The sequence below is a fragment of the Pygoscelis adeliae genome, unplaced genomic scaffold, assembly GCF_000699105.1.
Source record: "Pygoscelis adeliae isolate BGI_AS28 unplaced genomic scaffold, ASM69910v1 Scaffold77, whole genome shotgun sequence".
NCBI lineage: Eukaryota > Metazoa > Chordata > Aves > Sphenisciformes > Spheniscidae > Pygoscelis > Pygoscelis adeliae.
In genome coordinates, this window is record NW_008825216.1 from 329360 (window position 1) to 338412 (window position 9053).

The 9053-nt window shown below is 37.3% G+C and overlaps 1 protein-coding gene across 4 annotated transcripts in view; it reads left to right on the top strand.

Moving 5' to 3' along the window:
* RGS7 (regulator of G-protein signaling 7) overlaps positions 1–9053 on the top strand; it is a 264344-nt gene that overhangs the window by 142556 nt on the left and 112735 nt on the right. The gene's annotated exons all lie outside the window — the stretch shown is intronic.

A 9053-nucleotide genomic window follows, 5' to 3' on the forward strand; every position in this document is an offset into this window, starting at 1 on the left:
CAACGGTGGAAAAAAACATTTTCAAACCAGCTGTATAAATTAACTATTATTGTGTAGGAATGCTTTGTGAAGAAGGAAGCACATTGACATTGTTTCTGGGCAAATGTCAAAACTGTAAGTCACTGTGTCTCCACTGACTTCCTGGAGTCAAAATCACAAGTCAAATCATGTATCATTTATATATTTATTCCCATTACCCCTGAATTAGGACTTCAGGATTTTCCCCTGTGAAAATCCTCCGTGAATGCAAAGTGTAGGCACTTCAGCAAAAACTACATTGCTGCCTCACTTCCTTCCATTGCCATCTGTGTGTGGGTGTCTTTGGGGGGCAGTATGGCAAGAATTAGAAGAACCATTTCAGAAGGAAAATGTCATATTTCTTAGAGATATTGAAGTGGAAATATGAAAAAAATACAAAATTGCCTGAAGCAATAGCGCAGTGAAGACTTTCACAAAGCCTTTCTGTTGAACTTGGAGGCTGTTTGTTTTTACACACTATTTTCAAACTGCTGATGTGAAAAAATAAGAAAGTAAAACTGTTTATTGTGGCAGAGATAATCTCAGGCAGCTTTTACTGTGTTGCAAAGATTAAAACTTTATTGTGGCAGAGATAATCTGAGGCAGCTTTTACTGTGTTGCAAAGATTATCAAAGTGCAACTTGCAGACTCTTACTGATATGTGTGTGAGAGAAAGAACACGTTTGACTAATAGTGATATGCAATTTTGTAAAAATTAAGAGGGCAGAAGCTGCAGTATGTGATGACAATGCTACGGAAAGTTAATAAGGTTGCTTTGGATAGTGCCACTGCTACTTTGATGAATATTTTTTTCTAGCATGGCTCTCTTTTCAAGATATTGTAATTGTGAAATCTGCAGAAACACTGTAATTAGTATCTCCAGCTAGATACAATGTGCATTTGGTATGTGTTCTTAAAAAAATCCAAAATTAAATAATCTGGTTTTACATTTTAAGCAGGTATAAACTAAGGTAATTGAGATTTATGCAAATCATAAAATTAGATGACTTTACAATTTATGCATGGACACCTAGTACAGTTAAGAAGGGGTATAAAATATTTACAGTGGTTGCTCCTATCTACAAACACTGCATGAAATAATGTTTTCTGTTCCCCTCTGGCTCCACCCTGACACCATTTCTGCTTGGCAGCCCTTTAGCTCTAGGGTCTCACCTGTCCATGTTCCCCTGGAATACTTGGCATATAGTCTCGGTATAGCCCTAGCACAAGCTTATTACTTTTACTTCTCCAGAGGAAGAAAACCATTCAAATGATCTAGGAAATACCTCCATTTAGACATTTCAGCCACTGCTGAATTACTGAAAAAAGCTCCATATCGGTAATTGCAGACAAATAAATAGGATAAAGGAAAAAAACCCTGTGCCTTGGTGATGCTTTCCTCTGAGGAGCCCTCCATCATGAAACTAACAATAAATTGTTCTTCTGTCTGAAACTTGCTTGCTCACTAAGAAAGAAGACTTAGGAGGTGATCAGTGAAATTTTGTGGTGTTTCCTCAGCAGTGAACTCCAAAAAATTGTGCTTATCAATCTACCTGTTTTCTATACCAAGTTGTCAGCAAGATACAGTGTAGTAGTCTTAAAAAGAAAGCCAGGTGAACTATTTATGGTAAGTAGCAAATTTGTCCCTCAAAAATGTGTTGTCTGTTTTCCTGAAGTAATCTTGGATGAATTTTCAGAGTGAGAGTTCAAGGTAGTTAGGCAACAGTGAAGTTCTTGTTGCCCTTTTCCACGTTATTTCAGGAACCGGACGACAAACTTGGGATTGGAGTCACATATCCATTTCCTTCTCAGCTTTTCTTGAGGGAGGCTGCTCTCGTGTTCATACCCTGCTCCAGGATGCACTTGCTGATGCTGTTCTACTTTCCATAAACCAGCCTTCACTGCAGTAGGGAAGGGACTGCAGGTGCTCAACTCCCCACGTGGGTGTCCTACAGAGTAGCAAATCATTTATTTTTTGCTGTTATCTCCAAAACTATTTAACACAAAAGCGTTACAGCTCCAGCAAAAGGAATTAAAAGGGGCCCCGACCAGAATGCCTAAAGACTGAGGTGGAGACACTCAGGTTCAAATGCCTGAAACCACAAGCAGTGTCTGAGCAGAAATTTGGACTAAGTTGCCTCACGTTTCAGAGAATATAATCAGCATGCAGCAGAGACCGTTCTCTTCCACGTGGAGTTTCTCATTCTTTGTATAAAGAAGTTACGTCATCACTGAGAGAGGCAGAAAAACCTGTTCTTTAGGCTGGTGGCTGGGCACTCACCTACCAGGTGGGACATCGAGGGTGCAGACAGCTTCATTGCCTATTGATTTACGCAGTACACACTAGTGTTGGAAATGACATGGACACCGTTATGCTTGGTGTTTGGAGGGTTCCTGCTCTCCACTTAGAGATGGATCCAAAACTGTTTGGAGGATGGGATTTAGCTCAAGAGTTCCCAAAGGTAATGAGGGAAGGAGAACATGACAAGCTGCTAAATTCTTGGCTATTCCTCTCTTAATAGTACCCAAATGTGTTTGCATGTGTTTGAAGGGTGAAGAGAGGAACTGATTGAGAGTTCAATACTTTTTACATAGAAGAAGTTGTAAGATTTTGTTGTCAGGGGAATGTACAACATAGTCTTTTCTTTATCCATGTCACCTGAACACTGATATTTTATTATAGTCAAACAAGACCACATGGCTTTACGTCGTTTTGAAGAAAAGCATAAAAATTCCTTTACACTAGAAAGGCTGTGCTGGGTTCTCATACCACTTAGTTTTTCTAAACAGCATCACTCTTGTCTTGCAAATGTTTAGCATGAAGCAATGTTCTTCAAAAAGATGCTAAACTCTAGTGCTTATTATAACAGCCTTGGGATTACAGGGGTCCCATCTGTGGTTACTGGTATATTGCCAATTACGCACAGCTAGTGTCATCTGTAAGTCACTTGTGGCTGTTGAAGAGATGTAAGTAGACGATGTCTTTTGAGAAGCTTTAGAGATAAATGTTGCTGGAATGAAGCAACAATTCCTTTTGCTGGAGAAGACAGGCCTGTGTGGATTGGCACTTTTAGGATAAAGAGTGGGCACAGATACACAGCCATGATTAATTACCCTTTTAGTCTTTATGAACTGGATTACTGTTCTGAAGCTTGGTTATGAGACAGGGTGTGACTGCAGAATTTACATTACTGAAATTTGTTGGTCAGCACTGTTGAGTGATTTCATGTAGGTATGGAAGTGGAAGAGATTTTTCACATCCTGTATTAGCTCTTTCACAATATGAAAGTAGATGAATTTTCCTCTCTGAAGCAGAGATTCAGTAATTTAACAATATCAAGCAATATGTTGTTCTTCACAGGGTTATGCTAGCCAGAAGTACGGATCCTTTCTGCCCTTCTAGGCTTCGGTATTTTTGAGGATTGCTTACAGCGCAGAATGAAAGGGTCCAACTCAAAAGCAGTAGGATGATTCATTTGAGGGTTTTATTTCTGCAAATTCCTGTGTCCATCTTCACTTGAAAAAAAGAGTATATTGTAGCTTATATTGTTTTAAAATCAGAAAACTGTAATTACTTTTGTGCTTGAGTACTTTCACTAAAATATGTCATATTCTCTGTAATTAGTATTATTCAGATGAGATTTTTAAATCTGCAACTGCGTACAAGCTTCCTTGAGGTGTAAGGGGACTCAAACAAACGCGCGGTCCACCTCCAATTATAAGAAGTCAAAAGAGTAAGTTTATGCATTTGTTTTCATCAATAATTTTAAAAAGCAAGTGGCAGAAATAAGTGTATGAAAGTTGAAATGCAAATTTCCTTAATCAAACTGCACTTTGATCAATGATGTCTTTCTTTTAAAAGTCAACCCATTTAAATAGTAAAGGTCAGTAGGTTAAATATGTAAATGCAATCAGTAATGCATTCAAATTATCACAGTTTCAGCTGTGTTGCCACTCATGGTAAACAATTATACCAGGTTAGGTCTATAAATTTATCTTACATTAATCCAAAAGAATAGAGAAAAGAAAGAGAAAACTGTTAAATAGAAATACAAGGTGGAAAGCATTTAAATTAGTATGACATAAATCCAAATTTAGTTACACAGCTTCTTTGTGTCATTTCCCTTATCTCCCCTTTTTACCATCTAAACATTTGTTACCAGCTTACTTCTGAAACTAAGAACTGGGCAATCAAAGCGCCTCTGAATATATTTTCTGTTAAATGGAAATCCAATGCAGTTTAGTACTGACTAGAGCCATAATTTATGGGGAAATAACTCCTTGTTCCTTCAAGCGCTACTGCAACCGCAGCCTCAGAGAGGAGGCCCCACACCCTTCTGTCTTTCACCTTTCTGCGCACAGCACTATCAAGTGATGCAAACCTTCTCTTTGCTCAGCTATAATAGACGGGGGAAAAAATAAGCTAAATAATCCAGTATGGATCCAAATATGTTTTTCCATTGCTTTTCTTCCCTCTGCTCTTCTGCCCTGAAATATGTGGTACTTGATTTCTTTCAGATGTATGCATGCAGAATTCGCATACACAAACTATGCTTCTCAGAGAATGAAAAGAAATTGTAAAATATCCGTGCTGATATGAGTGACAACATATGCTATGGTTTGTGACTGTGAAAGCTTCAGGGAGAACGCAGATCATCTTGTCCCGTTCACCAGTGAAAGCCCTTTCTTGCAGAGTCCCAGCTCTCCGTTAGAGAGCAATTTTTGTGAGAAAACAGCTAGTGCTGAGAATCTGAAAGGCCACCAGCCTTTACAATCTCCCTGCTCATCTGATCCAGTTTCTGTGTTTCCAATATCTGAATAAGTGGCGAGAAATGAAATTGCACATTATATTTTTTTCAGACACTCATGACCAAGGATTTTGAAGTGTGTATCAGTAACTAAACTTAATTTCCTGCCATGAAGTAGTGTGACAAAGCAATGGTGTTGAAGATGGAAGTCAAAACGACACAATTCCCTCCTCGCCCATTGAAAAAAAAATGAAACAACGGAAATGCAGTGCTCTTTCCTTACTAATTTAGTAACAGTCTTCTTGTCTTAAATTTAGAAACTGGTACTTTCTAGAGTAATGTTTATTAAGTTTTCCCTACTGTGGGTTGCCCTGCATAAAATTATCCAGGTTCTCAAGACCGGGTGGTGGTGAAGCACTGAAGGTGACCCAGCCGACCAAGGGGCTCCCTTGAGGGAGCTCCCGGATGATCTGCTGCTGCCTTTCAGCAAACCAGCACCCACCCAACAGGCCCAGCTTCCCAGCTTTCACAGCGCAGGACAAACATCGCAATGGTTATGTCACTCTTGAGAGTTCAGATGGCAAAAGTCTTGATGAAGATAGAGTAAGTGTTTGCTGGATTGTCAATAGCAAAACTCTCTCTCTTGGTATCAGTAATGCAGGGGAGCTTCCTGTGTCCCTGTCTCTCTTCATCATCTGTAAATACTCTGAGGTCTACAAGTAAAAAAAATAATAGATTTTAGTTACTAAACCAAGATATTAGCAGTAAAAAAGTATTTTTTTGCAAGGTTGAACCTGTATCCTTATGACATAAGAAATAATTGAGTTAAGTTTCTCAGTGGTCTCGCGGTTTCTGATTCCGATTAATAAAATATACTTTCTTGCAATTGAACCTTCTTCAGCTGAATATGTTTTTGAATTTTTAAAAAGATAGAGCATTTTGAAGTTTGAGAACTACTATCATATCTTTCTGTTGTCAGATCAAGGCTCACATGGCTCATTGCATCTATGCATAGCAAAAAATGGATCTATAATTCCCGTGAAATTTTCTATAGTTCAGAATCGACACTTTTTTGAAATGCACTCTGTAAAGACTTGTTTAAAATAAGGGGTTTGCTCTTAAAAGCTCACCTTAGCATTGCCCTGGCCTTTATGACTTTGACTTGGAAATTAGCATTGCAGAGTTCAGAGACCACACTTTCCTCAAAAATATTTTCTTAAGATGCTGTGATGGCTTCAGCAGCTGCTATTTTTGGACCATTTCATTTAAAATTAATCACTTGTGGAGTTTTCAGCAAGTACATTTTACAAAGAACACGCTTGAGTCTTTTTTGTTTGTACATGAATGTAGACATATTTTTGCCTCTTTCTTTAAAGAAGTTGAGTCTCTGATATTTTTGGACTTGAGTAAGATCTTGTGAATTTTATTGTCTTTATCTGGATAGGTGCTGGCATTTAAGGAATCTCACTGTTGGCTCCCAGGCTCTGAGTCTAAAAAAATTTTTTTGAATGTTTTCTGCTTGCGCTAGCTTTAGTTTATTATTACAAATGATCACTTTGCCTTGTCCAGTTTTGTTTGCTATAGAAATTGGCGTGACAATTGAGGGTTATTCTGGGATTTCAAAATTCAGTTGGCAATTTAACTTCAGTCTTCTGCACCTTACAGATCTAATAGGCAGCTTGCCTTTTAGCTGCCTTCTGGAAGTGAAGCAGGGAGACTGGGAGAACTTAGCTTGAGAATCTACTTTGAAAATGTCGTTATTGGGGCTTTGTTATCACACATTACCAGTGACTGGCACATTAAACAGTATACAAAAACTGAGTATCTTTCTGACACGGCAAACATTTTCTATTTTGTATTGCTGAAGTTTTCCTTTTCAGGAGAGTCCAATACCAAGGTAGTGGCTTCCATAAAATTTATACCATCTGACTAGCTTGTCTTTTTGATAGATTCCTGGTGATAAGACAGATTCAGGTTTGAAGCTTAAAGATGCTTTATCCTATAAGTATTAGCTCTTAATCAACAGATTTTCAAAGCTAGGAAATAGTGTTTTCACGTAAAGCATTCACTTGTTTTGCCGCCTTGTCCTTTTCCTGAGATAAGAAATTATAGTAATGGTTTTGCTTTTAGAAACACATTTGCATAAGTCATAAACCTTAGAAAAGGGCACAGGAATGATTGAATGAAATCATGTTGTTGATTAGACATTAAAAGTAGCAGCTAAAAAAACACACAGCAAGCTATACAAGATAATACCTTTATTATTCTTTTAGGACTAGAGTTGGCCACAAGATCTCCCAAAGGAATATGAACTAATAAATTTCTCACTGTGATATGACAAATTACTTGCAACTTTGTTTTACTTGAATAGCCTTCACACTAGAAGGAGAGTGTTCATGTTAATATTTATTCGTCTGGGCTTTTGTTATTGAAGTCATGCAGCTGAAATCATCGGAGTGTTCGAATGTGATAGCTGGCTTAAACTGCTGTTCAGGCTTTCGGATACCAAGGGAATGGCTTCAGTGTAAAATGTGAATAGAGCAGTAATGATCTTTCAGATTCAAATGATGCAATTGTCAAGAAATCCCATTTCCCACTATTATTTATAATAAGCCAGAAGACAGTATAACATATGGAGGCGAAATTTGTGATGTGTAGACCGCGTACACAAATGTGATGCCAGGAGCTGAGGACTGAGGAATATGGTGTGTCACTGTAGGAAAGTTTTCAAAAGAGGTAAAGAGGAAAGAAGTATTTGAAGGTGAGATAAAAAGAATAGAAAATTTCTTCCCATATGGTACCTGAGAGATTTGAAGGAAGCCAAAGTTAAGAATCAGTATTCAGAAATGCCATGTTGTTTTTCTAATTACTTTTTGTCTCTGACTTTTGAGGATTTAGGAAAATATTTAGGGCTGACTAACTTCTCTAGTCAGCTGACATAAAAATATAGCTAGGCTTGGAACTGTGTCACTGAAGTCTATGAAGTTTCATCTTATAACTAAGCTAAAATTCTTCCTTCAGTGTCAGCCTCATTAAGTTCATATGTATAAATGAAGAACAGAAATTGTATTTATAAAAATGCATAAAAATAGAATATTTTTAGGTAGGAATATCTGTCTGAAATGTTTTGTACACATTGAACAGCGTGCAAAGGTAAATTGCCTCATTTAAGGAATAATTCCGTGTAAATGCTATAAGAAATGGTGCCATGGGAGTTTAATATCTATCAAAATTTAGACATTTAATATGGTAATGAAGATCTCTGCTCTGGACATGGTTGTAAAATCTCCACAGTTTTCATTGCTATGTAATCAATTTAGTAATGCATACACACATGAAAAGTTATGATACAGTCAACTAGGCGTTGTAAAATAAATGATAAAGCTATTCACTAAGTGTAATAAAATAAAAGCTACAAAATTATATTCTTTAAAATTAAGAAAGTAAGGAGAAATAAATTTTCTTTCTTCTCTGAAATGCTTTTTTAAAATATCATACCCGTTGCCTTAAGAAGACCAAAGGAAATTATGCACTATGGGAAGTACAGGAAGAAATCTGAATCTAGGGAGTGACAGGGGAAATATCCTCCACATTCTAATGTTATGTATTATTGTCCATTCATGAGACTTTATTGTTTTGATTTGTTTTATATTTGTGTAGATTGTGTAGATTTTTATTATCTTTTTAAATGTAAGGTTTAGAAAAGAATTATATTGTTATGTCTGCTTAGAAATGGATAAGCAACTTAAATATTGGTTCTATAAGGAAGTATTATGTGACACGTCTCTCTATTACGTTGCTTGTCTGAACTGAAGGCATGATGCAATCATCATGAAACACAGAGAACATGCACATAACCCCCCCAAAGTGTCTCAGTGTATTTTCCCCTTAAGCCAATTTGGTTATTTAAAGTTGCTTAAATCATGAGTGTGTTTGTCTTTTTGTCTGCAGAACTGCTTCATAATTTATTTTGTAATTCATGCTCACAGTGGGTGAAGCCCAACTGTAGCATTCAGCCTGAAAAACAAGACTGACTTCAGCTTGTGACTTGGCACACAGAGTGTGAAGTGTGATAGGAAGTGCATGGCCAAGAGGAGCAGAGGGAGTTAGGAATTAGAAGGTGGGTTTGGAAGGATACTCAGTGCGAAAGACAGAAGGGAATCTGGTATCGAAAGTGTTAAGAAGCGAGCAATAACATGGGACTTTAAAATAAGGACAGGAAATTAAATAGAAAGAAATGAATAGGCAGTAAATGAAGGGATACAGAAGAAGAAGAGAGACAGGAGA